This window comes from Azolla caroliniana, unplaced genomic scaffold (assembly GCF_043228905.1).
Source record: "Azolla caroliniana isolate FFs.n. ecotype wild unplaced genomic scaffold, voAzoCaro1.0.p SCAF_16, whole genome shotgun sequence".
NCBI lineage: Eukaryota > Viridiplantae > Streptophyta > Polypodiopsida > Salviniales > Salviniaceae > Azolla > Azolla caroliniana.
The window spans coordinates 10,852,412-10,867,478 of record NW_028230451.1 but is presented as its reverse complement, the minus strand read 5'-3'; the positions used below and the strand labels follow the sequence as shown (position 1 = coordinate 10,867,478).

Sequence of the window (15,067 nt, the reverse complement as noted above, 5' to 3'; positions counted from 1 at the left end):
CCCGACTCGAATGCCGGCCGACGCCGAGTAGTGGACGGTTTCCGCGTGTCGGGCCGCCGCCTCTTCCATCAACCCTTTCATACCACCTTTTCCGTCGTTTCGGCTCAGGGCCCTTCGGGTGTCGCTGGCATGCACCCGTCCTTCCCACAGGTACACCACCCTGTCCCTCAGCGCCTCCGCGAAGTCGCCGCAGTCCTTCCGAATGTGGCCGACTTCATCGCACCACATGCACCTGTTTCCTGCCGCCGGCCGTCGGTCACGAGCCGGTTCGCCTCCTTCCCTTCGAGCCTGCGCGATTTGGAGGTCCTTTATCGCCTTCGTCAATTCCTCCAGCGCCGCTCCTCCGGTTGAGCCTCTGACTACGCCGGTCGAAGCCAAACCGGTTTCCAACCACCCCCGGGTCTCTTCCTTGCGCACCTGTGGCGCTGGTTCGAGCTTCCTCGCTGCGACCGAGCCCGACCCGGTCGCCCCGTTATCCGCCCATTCTCGCCGTTTGTCGAAACGGCCACAGACCTTCCTGACAGCCGCCCAGTCGGCAGTGAGCCCGTCTTCGGTTTCCAGCAAGAGGCCCACTTGCTCCCGATCCCGCTCGTCGACCGACTTGACAAACAGCAAGACCCGGCTCGTGTCCAGGATGGTTCGGTCGAGCGCCGAAAGGCGCGCAAAGTTTTCCTCGAACTCCCGGAGGAGCGCCGACGCGTTTCTTCCCTTCCCCGGGGACTCCACCCATTCCATGAACCTTCGCTTCGAAAGCCGGAGCGCGTCGTCCAGCCCGTATTTCTCTAGGAGCCGACCTTCGAACTCCTCCCAGGTACGGCTCTCCGTCCGCACCTCGAGCACCTCCGCATGGATGCTCGGCATCGCTACTCGGGGAAATCCGGCAAGACGCCTTTCTTCCGGAATGTCCCGCATCAGCATCTCTGCACCGTAGGACGCCAAATACTTCGTGGCATCCTTCCCGTCGAACCGGCCGATCGTGCCGACGACCGCCTCAATAGCTCTGTCGAGGGCACCGGTGCTCTCGCGCGCGTTTACAATCCGATCCACGGCCGAAGCCATGGCCTCCGCGAGATCCGACCCCCTCATCTTCTGCTCTTCTGCCGCCTCTTTCACGTCGGGTTCACCAAAGATGTCGAGATATTTCGCAAGTGCGTGTGGAGATGAGGCGGGACCGCGGGGGTCTCGAACCAAAGAGCAAGCGAGGGAGGAGAAAGAGAGAGAACCGGCTACGCAGGACCGGGGATACACAGGGACACGGCCCTTCAGCACGGAGAACGCGAACAGACACCGACACAGACAGACGCGAACGACTAAATATGTATATTAACAGAAATGGCTAACACGACTACAACCCTCGATGGGGCTCAGGTTGGTTACAACCGAACAAGCCGGCGAACAGATGCCGATACTTGTTCGCTTCGATGCACGAAAAGGGGGAGGGGGGGGGAGCAGGTCGGAGGTGCTGCCGGAAGCACTTGGGCGTTCCTCGAAGCAGCACGAGCCTCCTCGGAACCCTGCGCAGAAAAGCTATGGAGCTCAAGAAGGAAGGAAACAGAGAGAGAAGCGTCCAGAAACGGTCCGACAGCACTTCGTCCTCTCCGCGCGAGATCCCTGCAACAGCTCTTTCCTGCTCCTTATATAGGCCGACGAGCAGGCCGTCCTGTCAGCTTTATTCCCTGTCCCTTTTGGACAGGGATCCGCTCCGTTCTTCACGCATCCGCGTAGTTACGCCGCCGACTCGTACAGTTCCTTAACTCGCGCGCGCGACCGAAAAGACTGTTCGCGCGGTGTTTGTCTCCACTTGTGTTAGGGCCCGTTCCTGCCGATTATCCTCCTAATTCGCTTTTATGTACAACTTGGAGCTTGCGCGCGTGAAGAACCGGTTCCCACGCCTAGGTGCGCCGATTCCGCCTATGGACGGTTTTCTTCGCGACAACGCTCATGATAGGTTTCTCTTTTCTTCGTTTTCTTCTTCTTCTTCTTCTTCTTCTATCTTCTACGATTATCACACTCAAGACAGGTTTTTGTCTTCTTTTCTCTCTTCTTCTTCTTCATCTTCTTCATCGTTGTCTCTTCTATTCTTCTATTCTTCCTTCCTTTGGCTTCTTTTTCACTAAAATCATTTTTTTCTTTTGCTTTTTGTCAGGGGTTTACTTACATTTTCTTTATAAATACGTATTATACCTGTTTTTTTATAAATACGTTAAATACCGTATTGGACAAACATACATGATATTTGACTGAACAACATTGAGGTATAGTACGTACTATACAAATGATGAGGTACTATATGTATTTAAACGTTAAATACGGGTACGTAAACAACCATGGGTCACAGGAGGGTGAAGAATTGGCCGCAGGTGCTTCCGTATGGACTATGGGCAGATCGCACAACGCATAGTCCCGTCACCGGATATATGCCAACGGAACTTATGACCAAACAAGCTCCGGTAATGCCTACAGAAACCGCAATTGCAACATGGACAGTGCTACCATGGAAGGAAGAGATGAGCTAGGAAGAACTACTGGTGGTCTAGATATGACAGCTAGAAGGAAGACCGGAAGATGTAGCGGAAGCGGTGCACTGACAACAAAAAGCGCGATTTCGTAACCAACGTCAATTCGATAAAAAGCATCGACTTAGATCGCCAAAAATTGAAGAAGGGGATTGGGTGATAGTCTACGACAGTAGTTTGGATCATCAACACAACTCAACAAGGAAATTTGCTAAAATGTGGTTCAGACCATACGAAGTTCGAAAAGCATTCGACAACAGAACTTACCGGCTAAGTGAGCTAGATGGAACAATTCTTCGAGTGCCTATAGCAGGGAAGCGGGTGAAGATTTTCAAGAAGGGAATTAACGACGAACCCTACATAGTCTTAGACAAACCCGACACAAAGGAGTAAACGGATAACGATCACAAAGGTGGAGAAAGTGACGAAAATGAGCTGGATTTAATAATTGACATAGGGGAAGAGATAGAGTGTGCTTCGGATGAAGAACAGTAACAAGTACTAGAAACTTCGGCACATATCGGAGGATGTGCAAGTTCGGAGGGGGTGAGTGTCGTAGTGTACTTCATACACTACGTAAAATATGTGTGGAGTACCCGATTGACTAAGTATAAAGAAATAGGAGAAAATACTAAAATAATTATGTTCCATGCATAGGGCAGGATTTGAACCTTGTACCTCCATGTTAACAATTTCAAGCCTTACCATTGTACTACCACTTTTGAGAGACAAACTCTCTTCAACATTGGGAGCATAAATAGGTGCATAAAACTGTGCGCAAAATATGGCCGTAAAGGTATGTAAACCGAGAGGCGGTTAGAATGTTATTCCTCGTAAGGAATAATTTTGGGGGTAAGTGTAGGATGCTCATTTATGAGTAGTCAGGTACTGTAAGTACTTGTGTCAGCCCGATAGTTAGGGCTTGTATAAAAGGTGCTCACTGAGCACCAAGTATGTACAGAGAACATACAGAGAATTACATTTTTTGAATATAGTTACGTTTTCTGCTCTCTCTCTCTCTCTCCCTCTCTCCCTCCCCTCTCCTTCTTTGTGGTTTCTATGTGTTACCGAACTGTCGTACTTCCGAACCGTGTACTCAATGTCTTACGCATACGCTTCCACACACGTTATACTTTTACATGGTATCAGAGTGCGAGGGTTGAGACTCCTTTGTAGCGGACAGAAAATCTTGCGATAAAGACAGAGTTAAGTTATTGTTTTTCGAAAAGGATAAGACAGTAATATGGACAGAGGAATGTGAAGCTCGCTACTGACTGAGAAGCTCAACAGGAGCAACTACGCATCTTGGTCATACAAGATGCACCAATATCTGCTTGGTCATGGTTAGAGTTATGTCAGAGGAGCTAATGATGCAACACCCGAATCGACACACAGAGATTTTTCGGCTTGGGAACAAGCGGCAAGCAGAGTTCTTTATTGCTTCGCGTCCTGTGTGAGCGATCAACTCTTGAGCTACATTCGGTATGCTAAGATGCCAAAGGATGCGTGGGCGAATCTCAAGAGGGTTTTCGCCACTAGCACAACGGCTAGGAAGCTGCAGCTTAGACAAGAGCTCAACAATGTCCGACAGAAAGATCTGTCTGTGCCTGATTACACAACCCGAATCAAGACAAACCTGCACCATTTCGTCCTCCTCGACGTTCAGAATGGCAGTCTGCACAAGGAAGATTACGCCTTCATTCTTCGAGCTTCAATCAATGTTGCTCGTGGAGGAAAATCACGTGGGTGTGTCAATGAGTACGCACACTAATAACAAGATGTTGTACTCGGAGGAAGATAGGCCCCGTAGTCATGGTGAATAAGGCAGATCGGCGCGCAATAGAGGCGGCTGAAAAGAGAAGAACGTGCGGCATAATTGAAATGCCGGAAGCAATTCCGGAAGTAGGGGGAGCCATAGCGGCACCGGAAACCGACAAGAAAAGGCCGTGACGGAATGGCGGTATTGTGGCAAGAAAGGCCACAGGGAGAGCGAGTGTTGGAAGAAGAGAGCTGATTCGGACAAAGCCAAATCGAGCGGAAGAGACGCAGGAAGGCGTCAGAAATCGCACTACGCTGAAGGCTCTAAACGAGCCGTAAATGGATCGGGCCTAGCCTTCGTAATGAAGCACAAGGCCAATTCCATGGTCGTGAACACCTCGAAATCGAGCGAGGTGTGATATGTTGATTCCGGAGCGTCAAATCATATGACGAGTCATGAGGAATGGTTCTCGTACTTGGAGAAACCAGAAAAACAAGGAGTGGTTGAAACGAGAGACGACACTCTGCATACCATCGAACATGTCGGAGAAGTTCCTCTCAGCCACGTTGGGCAGAAAAGGAAGCTTATGAATGTGTTGCATGTCCCGACAATAACCAAGAACCTGGTGTCGGTCGGTCAGATCGTCGACTAGGGGATGCAAGTTCGATTCACACACCTTGTGTGCTACATCGAAGAGGAAGGCCAAGTTATCGTGCAAGGGTGTCGTGAAGGAAGGATGTTCATCCTCGACACCAATCAAGCTGGAACCGCGTTGTTTGCTAGAGGATAGAAGGTCAAGTCGGACATCAACATGTGGCACAAGCGGTTCGGCCACGTTAACTTCCCATGGCTTTGTGAAATTTAGACGAAGAACATTGTTTTTGGCTTGCCAAAATTTCGGAGCCGTAATGGCCAAGTCTGTAAAGCCTGCCAACTCGGGAAGCAACACCGACTTCCATTCCCCAATGAGCATAATCGTAGTTGAAATCCGTTGGATTTTATCCATTCGGATGTATGGGGACCGGCATAGAACGTGAGTCTTGGTTGAAGCCGTTACTTCGTAACCTTTATCGATGACTTCACTTGGCATACCTGAGCGTGCTTGATCACGAAAAAGAGCGAAGTCTTCGCATGGTTCCTGAAGGTGAAAAACCTTGCGGAAAGGGAAACAGGGTGTAAGCTCAAGTGCCTACGGTCTGATGGCGGGAAGGAGCACATCTTTGACTAGTTCACGAGTTATCTATAGAAGGAGGGAATTCGACGCGAATTCTCGTGTAGATATACGCTGGAGCAGAATGGCGTAGCCGAGTGGAAGAATCAGATGATCGAAGAAGCCGCTAGGGCAATGCTTGAAGAGAGGCATATGCCGAAGTTTTACTAGGATGAAGCCTTAAGGACGACTGTTTCTTTGCAAAATTGGACTTCTACTAATGGAGGAGTGTCGCCACAAGAGTTGTATTTCGGAAAGAAGCCGAAATTGACACACTTGAGGATTTTCGGCAGCATTGCATATGTGCATGTGCCGAAGGAGAAGAGGAGGAAACTGGATGCCAAAGCCAAGAAGTGTATCTTGGTCAGCTATTTAGACAAGCAAAAGGGGTATAAATGCTATAACCCCCGAACAAAGGAAGTTCGCGTAAGCCGAGATGTCATGTTCGACGAGTCCGCTTTGTGGTACCTGCCTTCACCTCCAATACCTCATGATTTTGTTTCGAATTTTGAAGAAGAGGTCAGCGAGGCTGAGATGCCTCGGTGTGATGAGGATATCGGAGTTCTGACGGAGAGTTCGATCTCATTTCAGCTAAGTGGGCCGAATGAGAGGTTGGGCCGAGATGGTCAACCAAATGAAGAGCCCACGAGTAGTGCAGACTCGGCTGTGTTGTCCCCGCGTAAAGAACTGAGGAGACGGTTTACGCGTAAAGAAAAAGGGAAGAAGAAAATGTCGAAATACGATTTCGGCAATGCCGAGTCAGATCAGAGTGAATCTGATTTCGGACCAATCGAGAAAGAACATCAACTGAAGGGGTTGAAATCAACCAAAAAGGTCGTGAAATCTCTGGTAATCACGAATTACACCGATCTACCTGCCTGAAGAACCCCATAAAGAGGTACGGGTATAATGAGTACATGGCGCATCATTATGCGAACATGATGTGAGCGGCGGAAGTGCGTGAGCCGGAGAGCTACGTAGAAGCAGCGGAAGATGCAAACTGGCGTGCCACGATGGAGGAAGAGATGCGCGCATTATTGGACAACGAGACTTGGGGCCTGGTTGACGCACGTAAAGGTGTTAAGCTGATCGGATGCAGATGGGTGTTTTAGATGAAATACAACACCGATGGCTCAGTCAATCAATATAAGGCCCGTTTGGTTGCGAAAGGCTACGTGCAGAAGCCCGACGTAGATTACGACGAGTCCTTCACCCTAGTCGCGAAGATGACTACCGTGTGAGTTCTATTAGTCGTAGTTGCGACGAAGGGGTGGCATCTACATCAGATGGATGTAACGAATGCGTTCCTAGAAGGTGATCTTGAGGAATAGGTGTACATGGTACAACCCCCTGGATTTCTATCCGAACAGAATGCTTCGGCCGTATGCCGATTGAAGATGCCGTTATATGGACTTAAGCAAGCCCTATGAGCTTGGAACGCGAAGATTACACAACGGTTGCGTAGAGTGGGGTTTACGACATCAAAGTCAGACTCTTCATTGTTCGTTCGGCAAGGTCGACGTGGCCCGGTTTGTCTTTTACTTTATGTTGATGATTTATCCTCACCGGCGCTGACTTGAAGGAAATCGTCCGCGTAAAGTCTCAACTTGAGGCATCGTTCGAAATGAAGGATCTTGACGACCTTCATTACTTCCTCGGGATCCAAGTGATCCGTTCCCCCTAAGGCATATTGATCAGTTAGCGTCACTACGTACTAAATATGCTCTTCAAGTTTGGGATGGCCGATTGTAAGCCCATCTCGACCCCTCTGGATAGAAACGTAAAGCTTCGCCGAGATTCGGGAAAGGCGTGCGACCCAACACGGTTTCGACAGATTGTCAGAAGCCTCATCTACTTGACAATCACTCCGACGAACCTCACCTATCCGGTTGGAATGATCAGTCAATTTATGTCGCATCCCACGACTGAACACCTTCAGTGCGCGCAAAGGATATTATGATATGTTTATGGCACGAAAGACATAGCGTTGTATTGTGCAGGCGTAGCCGAATAGTTAGTCGGCTACACGGATGCCGATTGGGCCGGAAGTGCCCACGATCGTAGATCCACATCCAGATACGCATTGTCATTGCAAAGTGTGGTGATCGCATGGAGGAGTAAGAAGCAGCTAACAGTCGCACTGTCAAGCGCAGAGGCCGAATATCAAGGGGCGACTGTCGCACGTGCGAAGTCATTTGGTTGAAATGACTATTACAGGATCTGCACGTAGACAACCTCAACAACATCCACCTTGCGAAAAACCCAGTATTCCACGCTCGGACCAAGCATATTGAGGTGCACTACCATTTTGTCCACGAGTGTGTTGTTTCTGGTGAAGTCGAACTGGCATATGTTCTGACAGGTCGGCAGATTACCGACATCTTCACCAAGCCCCTTGGTCTTGACAAGTTACGACATTTCTCGGTTGAGCTGGGTTTGCGGCACCTCGACATGCCGAACTTGAGGGGGAGACAGGAACAGGAATAGGAGCGGGAAAGGAGCGGTAGTAACCGCGATGCCGAATCAGATGAAGAATTCGATTTCGGGCCACTTGAAGAAGACGAAGAATAAAATAGGGGCCGTAATCACAAGGAAGAGCCGAAAATAGCCAAACAAAGGGGAAAGAAAGCCAAGAAAGGTGTAAAGGCCAAGACTAAGACATGGTCGAACGTAGTTAAGGGCCTGAAGATAGAAGACGAATTGGAGACAACCAATTCGGGTGAAAGCGGGAATGAATCGGAAATGTTCGATTCGGATACGCGGAATCAACTGAGGGCCAAGCGGAGAAAAGGGCAGCAAAATAAGTGCCAACACCACGAAAGCAAGGGAGTTGAGAAAGGCCGCATGAGCAGACAAGCCGACTGGAAGGGTCGAAGCGTGCGGAATCGAATGGGTCGAGGAGCGCGAGCGGGGCGTGAAGCCAGGAGAGTCCGGTGCGAAGATCCGGAAAAGCATATGGAACCTCAAGTTGAGCTTGAGGGGGAGACAAGATCAACATTGGGAGCGTAAACGGGTGCGTAACGTAGTACGTAGACTAGGTGAGTAAAACTGTGCACAAAATATGGCCGTAGCGGTATGTAAACTGTGAGAGGCCGTTAGAATGTTATTCCTTGTAAGGAATGATTTTGGGGGTAAGTGTAGGATGCTCATTTATGAGCAGTTAGGTACTGTAAGTACTTGTGTCAGCCCGATAGTCAGGGCTTGTATAAAAGGTGCTCACTAAGCACCAAGTATGTACAGAGAACATACAGAGAATTACGATTTTTGAATATAGTTACGTTTTCTGCTCTCTCTCTCTCTCCCTCTCCCTCTTTTTGGTTTTTGTGTTTTATCGAATTGTCGTACTTCCGAACCGTGTACTCAGTGTCTTATGCATACGCTTCCGCACACGTATTCTTTTACAACCACATTATGAGTATTAAAGTTATACCAAACTTTATCCCATGTAAATATTCTAAATAAGCATGATAGAAAAAGTTATTCATGCATACACACTCAAGTTAAATGAAAAAGTGTGATAGAAAAGCTAACCATGCACATGTAGTGTGCATGAACACTTGAGTTAAAGAAAAAGCATGATGGGAAAAGTTAAGGATGGACATGTAGTGTGCATATACACTAGAGTTAGAAAAGGCATGATGCTTGCATGTGGCAAACTTAGACTCTCACATCACTATATAAGGATGGGGGAGCAAATGGTAAAGGGTGGTTGTTGATGTGGGGGTTCTTAATATTGATCTAATTGACTAAATTCGGGAATTCCCAATTTTTTATCTATCTTTTGTAATCTAATCCAACTTACTATTAGAATTCTAAGGGTTGAATAATATAATACAATACACTCATAGGATTTACAAGGTTTTTATATCTCTTTCTTATAGTATACAAATATTCTTATTAGCCTTAAAACTCTCCTCCTCCTAGTCCATAACCTCAACGGTTTCCACCTGACTCACGCAACGATCCGGCGTCGAAAGGCATGACAACGCGATCATAGTTCAGAGGATTCCTTAATCATGTATGATTAGTCATTCAAATGCATCCTTCCTAATATCCCATCGATGCATCACGAGTGGGTCTAGTAGGCACATTACTAAGTGGCTCAGCTTTGGCATGCTTCGCTCCATTGTTAGAAAAGAATCTCCATTGCTAAATAATTTTGAGGAGTTTGTAAGCGATTTTAAAGCTTGTATTGGAGATATTGATAGCATAATGATGGCAATCAACAAAATCCGATGATTACGTCACGGCGATCGTCTAGCCTCTGCATACGCTGCAAATTTCTGTCTACCCGCCTCCGATATCCCCTAGGATGATCAAGCATTAATGGAACACTTTCGATACGAACTACGAAATGATGTCAAAGACTTACTCCTGACTTTCCCTGAAGAACCAAAATCACTCACAGAGGCAATCAATCGAGCAGTAAAATGCGATAACCGGCTTTTCGAGCGACATTACAAATGCCAAGGACCAGGTTGGAGCCCACATACACCTCGGTCACAGCAAAACCATTTGCAAGGGAGTCATACAATACATCTCCGGGGTCCATTGTCAGAAGAAGAAAAGCAACGACGCCGAGCAAATCTATTATGTCTCTATTGTGGAGGGTCAGGGCATATTGCAATAAACTATCCACATAGGCCAAGAAGACAGGTAAATCAAGTTGCAGCTTCTACTAAACCAGAGTCTATTTCATTAGAATTTTTTTATAGTTCTAATAATACTAATCGTCCAAATCTATCTAACAAATTTGAAGTCCTTAGTCAATTAGAAGAAGAGTTAAACGACCAAGTCTAGCCAAAATATGAGTCATTTGGTTGGATAGCCCTAGATTTGTGTAGCCCATTAGTGGTTTCATTCCCTCTAAGCAAGTTAGCAATGTGTTCTTAGCTCAAGTAATGGTTAGTACTAAAAGTGCTACTCCAGTACATGTCTTAGCACTCTTAGATTCCAGAGCCAACTCTTGCTTCATGGATAGGAATTTTGTCCAAGCTCATCAGATATCCCTAAAAAAACCTCGGGGGCTCCACTATATATAAAGAGGTTATATCATGTGCCTTCATGACACCTTTTATAAACCCCTTATACGTATGTTTTTTACTATTTTAGATACCCTTTCTATAAAAACACGGTTAATAAAAATACCCCTTAGTACCAATATATATTTTGACAACAACTCATTTTAAATGCCCTTACATAGAAGACACATGTATGTTTTATACATGTGTGTATGTATGTATTATATTGTATTGCATATGTTGTATATATTTTATGTATGTATGTGTTATGTGTGTGTTCATATGTATGTATTGCATTGCATGTATATATTGTATTCCATGTTTATTTATGTATGTATTATATTGTATGTGTGGTATATTGCAACAAACAAACACATGCAAAACCAACTTGCTATAATAATGAAATACATACGGTTCAAGTAATGTTTGAAACAAACAATAATTCATTAGATGAGAGGAAAGTAATATATTACAACACATGCAATGATTTATTTATCAATCTCCTTCCTTTACAACAAGTAGAAATGAGGACCTTGCATTCTCCTAATCATGTAGCACCAAGAACGATGAATACAATGTTAGGTGATAATACAAATCCATAGACACACTCAGTGAAGATTAAAGTGGGTGGGATTCGATGAATAAACACCCACTTGGCTTCAAAAATGTTCCTAATAAATGTCAATCTCCAAATCCAAAAAGTTATGAAAGGAATGAAGATCACCCATACTTATAGAACAGAAGGCAATCATAGGAAGAAATGCATGCTTCGACCTCCCTTGATAGCTAGCCTCAAAACAAACTCATGGTGTGAGAGCCTTGATGGTGCATTCTTGGCATAACTAAACACCAAAATAAAATCTAGTTAGATGTGAAACCTAGTCTCAAGTATTGAAAGCTCCATATCCTTAAATAGAAAGATATCATACAGAAAAGCAATTAAGCACAACGAGTCTTTGATGAAGATATCTAATTAACTCAACATCTCCATCACCACACATAGTAGATGAATATTTGTTGTTGTGCTCTCTTATAAATAGCTCATTATTTTTCTTCCATTTGAAATAATGAAAAGAAAACAAATATAAAAAGAAAAAACTTCAAACAAATGGGACAAAACTCCCATATTAGTTAAAAAGGAGTTTTAAGAGAAAGAATTTGAAATAAGCAAAATATCATCTCCCTCTATACTTTCCGTTCTAACCATTTCATTCTTATTTTTGCATACTTCTCTAATAGAAAGAAAGACATAGATCATAAGCAAAACCCCTAGTCTTCAAGGGCCATCTGACGCAAGTGAAGAAGCTAGAGCTCGTTTCTTGCTGAAATGGAACGGTTCGTCGAAGCTACAGATAATGGATGGTAAAGTGAAGTGGAATTATCAACCACCACGGTGGTTGTTCCCTCCAAGTGTACCTAACATCTAGATGGGTGCTGCCATGAGGAGTGAATGGAGGACATCTATGTTGAATTCTGCTTGTATGAGGCTCACGTGGAGAATATGCGTTTGAGTAATGCTATTCACATCGAATGATGTGGTGCTTTGGAGTTGTTTTTGTTTGTTTCATCTACACATATTGTTTGCCTTCGACATGCAAGATGTCTTGTAAGATATGAGTTGTAAATTATCCTTTGTACATTGCTTAACTAATGGAAGTAGTTTTTTTTTTTGGAAAAAAAAAATAAAAATAAATTTTGTCAGCTTTTTGTTTCACTTTGATAATAACTAATCAAAAGTTAAGCCGAGCTAAGCTTTCTCCCACTTTAATGGCCTAACGATTTCCCATGTGAAGTCGGGGTCATCACGACCAAAGTGACCATATGTAGGGGTCTTTTGGTAATGTTTGTTTCTGCCTCTGCGAAGGTCGAGGTGGATAGCCATCATCTAAGGTCGAAAATCATTGGGATTAGGGTTTCCTAAAGTAAAAAAAATTCTCATCATTTCGTTTCAATTTCAAGAATAAAAAGGAAACACAATGAATACATTTTCCTAAACTATTATACATTCCTTGAACAATATGCACAACCAAACTTGGTTTCTACTAAGCTCCTAAGAAGAATAGTGTTCAATATTTTCTCATGACTTTATTTGCATGAAAAAGGACAAAACGTGCCACAATGAGTGAAGAACAAGGCTCAACATCCACCAAGGTCACAAGAAGAATACATATCGGGACAATGCAATGACGAGCAAGTCTTGTTTATGCAACAATACTCTTCACAACTTGCCTCACAATGTAGCATTACTCGAATCGAGCTTGGTATGGTTCTTCCTAGAGAAAGCACCCCATCATGAGCTCCCCATGAGACTTCTCAAGACCAAAAGAACTCTTCTTGCCTATGAAATGACAATAGCAAATACACAAATTAACATGGAAAAAAAGAACATGAGATAGAATGCTACCAATGCATGTGTGCATGCATTCATACATGCATACAAATAGACACATACAAACACAACCATGCATATGCAAATACACATGCACACATATGAATATGGTAAAAAATTGATATGGTACTAAACCAATAACCCTCGAAAAGTGGTTTGGATCTTAATGGCCACAAATTCTCGCCTTCTTGTAGCTCATCCTACACATCCTTGCTTGCCAAAGGAGGGCCACTTCGAAAAGGTCAATCACACTCATGGCTCCTTCTCTCTTGTTCTCTTTGCTTTCTTTTACTCTCTCTCTCTCTCTCTCTCTCTCTCTCTCTCTCTCTCAAACCAAAGCAACTCACTTACTATTGATAACTCCAAAATGTAAACATACATACATCCATGTCATGAAGAAAAAACCCTTATAAATAAATTCCAATTAGCTACTTTTTCTAAGAAACTAGACTCAATAAAGTGGAAAAGGCCGAATACAAAATGCAAATAAAAAGACTACTTCTACTCTGATAGTTGAATTAATTAATTTTAATCAAACAATGAGAATCTCATATCATCATCGCTTTCTTCTTCTTTCTCTTTTACTTCTTCTTCTCTTCGACAATAGGAGCACTACCACTACCCCCTCCCCCACCCCTAGCCGATGCTATTGCTCCAATAGACACAAAGCTGCCCCTCCTCCACCTCCAATGATTACCTGGAAGATCGATCCAAAAGCGCCAAGAGAGAGAGAGAGAGAGAGAGAGAGAGAGAGAGAGAGAGAGAGAGAAAGAGAGAGAGAGCTTCATAAGCAATTGCTAAAGATTGAAGGAAGAACCAGTCGATCTGTTAAGGCAACCTCCATCCTCAGAAGCAAGGTGTTGCTTAGCACTCCAAGAGCCACCACCGCTTTTGTCGATGAAGGTGAAGACGGCCATAGATACATGTAAACTGTTGGGGACAAGGCCGTCAATGCGGAAGTGCAAGCAACATTCATGATGAAGAAGAACCTGTGTATGCGTGAGCAAGATAGACACAGAGGGAGAGAGAGAGAGAGAGAGAGAGAGAGAGAGAGAGAGAGAGAGAGAGGCACAAAGGAAACGTTATATTCAATAGCAACAGTTACAAATGACAGCCAACCTTCACTAAAGGTTACAAAGTCACTTTATATAGTGACTATCCTAGGGCAACTGCCCTTTATGCTATTTACAGAAATAGCCCGAACTGGGGTTGTCCAAAGGGACAGTGTAAATACGGTCATTATACACTCGTATTTGACACTCCCCCGTAATGGGCGTATACATGGGTTATCTTACAGAATTACAGGTATATATATACAAGGTTTAACGGACATATTGGTTTTGTCAGAGTCGGTAAGATCCGAAGATAGAAGACCGAATCGGTCGGGTCAAAAGAGCTAAAGCCGATCCTCAGAGAACTGATGTCGGTGGTCCGAAACCATCCTGTGCTGTGTGTCCAACTTTAACTAGACCGATTTTTCGTTACGCCCATCTGGTGCCGAAGGGACCAGAAACGATCCGCCGAAAGACACTTGGTCATTCCATCTGCGACGTTATCGGTTGTGGATATCTTCTCGAAACCAATTGTCTCTGAAATGACCCTAACTGTCACTGTAGACAACTAGAGCCAAGTCGGAGTCGACCTGTCGAAACGTGTGCGCCACCCGATTGAGCCATAAAGCTTCTTTTGCCGCGTCGGACGCAACTACATATTTTGCTTCGGTCGTTGAGGTGGTTGTGCACTCCTGAAGTTTTGACTTCCACGAGATTGCTCCATTGCCGAATTTGAAACAGTATCAGGTTGTTGATTTCCGACTGTCCACGCAGCCGGTGAAGTCCGAGTCAGTGTAACCGACTACGCTTGAGGTTGAGTTTGGGCTGAAAAGAATGCCATGGTCTTTTGTGCTAGCTAGATATCTAAACACATGCTTAACTGCGTTCCAGTGCGATCGGTCGAGGTTGTGCATGAATCTGCTGACGACTCCTACGGCGTGAGAAATATCAGGCCGTGTCGCGACCATCACGTACATGAGGGAGCCAACTGCCGGTCATACGGTACCGACTTCATATCTTCCCCCTCCGGACCGGATGTCGGACAGTCTCGCTGAGACAGCTGAAGGTTAATGGGGAGCAGGGTCGAAGCAAACTTGGCCGTTTGCATGTTGAAGCATTC

General features: G+C 45.2%; 1 pseudogene; it reads right to left on the bottom strand.

Annotated features, from left to right (window-relative positions):
* Window positions 1–13,170: 13,170 nt before the first annotated feature.
* On the bottom strand, window positions 13,171–13,812 carry LOC147853956 (uncharacterized; annotated as a pseudogene).
* Window positions 13,813–15,067: the final 1,255 nt, after the last annotated feature.